This window comes from Plectropomus leopardus, unplaced genomic scaffold (assembly GCF_008729295.1).
Source record: "Plectropomus leopardus isolate mb unplaced genomic scaffold, YSFRI_Pleo_2.0 unplaced_scaffold28479, whole genome shotgun sequence".
Lineage (NCBI taxonomy): Eukaryota > Metazoa > Chordata > Actinopteri > Perciformes > Serranidae > Plectropomus > Plectropomus leopardus.
Genome location: NW_024631022.1, coordinates 1 through 1,171, shown reverse-complemented (window position 1 = coordinate 1,171; position 1,171 = coordinate 1). Strand labels below are relative to the sequence as shown.

The window sequence follows — 1,171 nt, the reverse complement described above, 5'->3', positions numbered from 1 at the left end:
AAAATATGGCAATAAATTCAAGAAAAAAGGCTGGTCTTCATGTACAAAGTGAACTGTAGACTGTAGACTTATCCACTGCAGAAATGACAATAATTGGCAATATAAGTGAAGTAACAGAGAAAATTTCAACTTGCATTCTTAAATGAAAGTTGATTTGCCTAAATAAAAAAAAGACACAATAATTTCATTTGATAAACAAATTTATTCAGATTTAGGGTTCAAAGTTCCATTTGAAAACAACAGTAGGAGTTTAAATGTAAAAACAAATACATTGAGTCTTCAGTGAAGAGTTAAACTGCAGAGCTGAAAATACCAGAGGAGGAAAATTTTAAATATAATTTTTTCACTGAAAAACATGGCTCGTTGGTCTAGGGGTATGATTCTCGCTTAGGGTGTGAGAGGTCCCGGGTTCAAATCCCGGACGAGCCCTGGGTTTAAAACCAATGGGTTTAGTGGTGCAAAAACAACATGCAATTTACTGTACAAGCAGGCAGCTGCAGCATATGTACTGTGAACTGCACAAACACAGTCTCAATGTCTGCAGAATTACCTTCAGCTTAGTAAGGGTTATATTTGCCTTTGTAAGAAGTCATCTAAATGTTATATAAAACAAGTTCAATAAATTCAAGATAAAAAGGCTGGTATTCATGTACAAGGTGAACTCTATTTTAAACTTATCCACTGCAGAAATGACAATAATAGGCAATATAAGTGAAGTAACAGAGACGTTTTTTTAACCTACATTCTTAAATGTGAAATATGGCTCATTGGTATAACGGTATGATTCTTGCTTAGGGTGCAAGAGGTCCAAGAGGTTCAAATCCCAGACAAGCCCTGGATTTAAAACCAATGGGGTTAAGAGTCACAAAAAGACACAACATGCAGTTCACTGTAGAAACAGCCAGCCATATGAACTGTTAAATGCACAAACACAATGTCAATGTCTGCAGAGTTGCCTTCAGCATAATAAGGGTTATATTTGCCTTTGTAAGAAGCCATCTGAATTTTATATAAAACAAGTTCAATAAAATATGGCAATAAATTCAAGATAAAAAGGCTGGTATTCATGTACAAGGTGAACTGTATTTTAAATTTATCCACTGCAGAAATGACAATAATGGGCAATATAAGTGAAGTAACAGAGAAAATTTTTTAACCTACATTCTTAAAT

The 1,171-nt window shown here is 34.2% G+C and overlaps 1 non-coding gene across 1 annotated transcript; it reads left to right on the top strand.

Moving 5' to 3' along the window:
- Window positions 1–357: 357 nt before the first annotated feature.
- trnap-agg lies at window positions 358–429 on the top strand. The gene has a single exon. It is a non-coding gene; the product is annotated as a tRNA-Pro (tRNA).
- The last annotated feature ends 742 nt before the right edge of the window (window positions 430–1,171 follow it).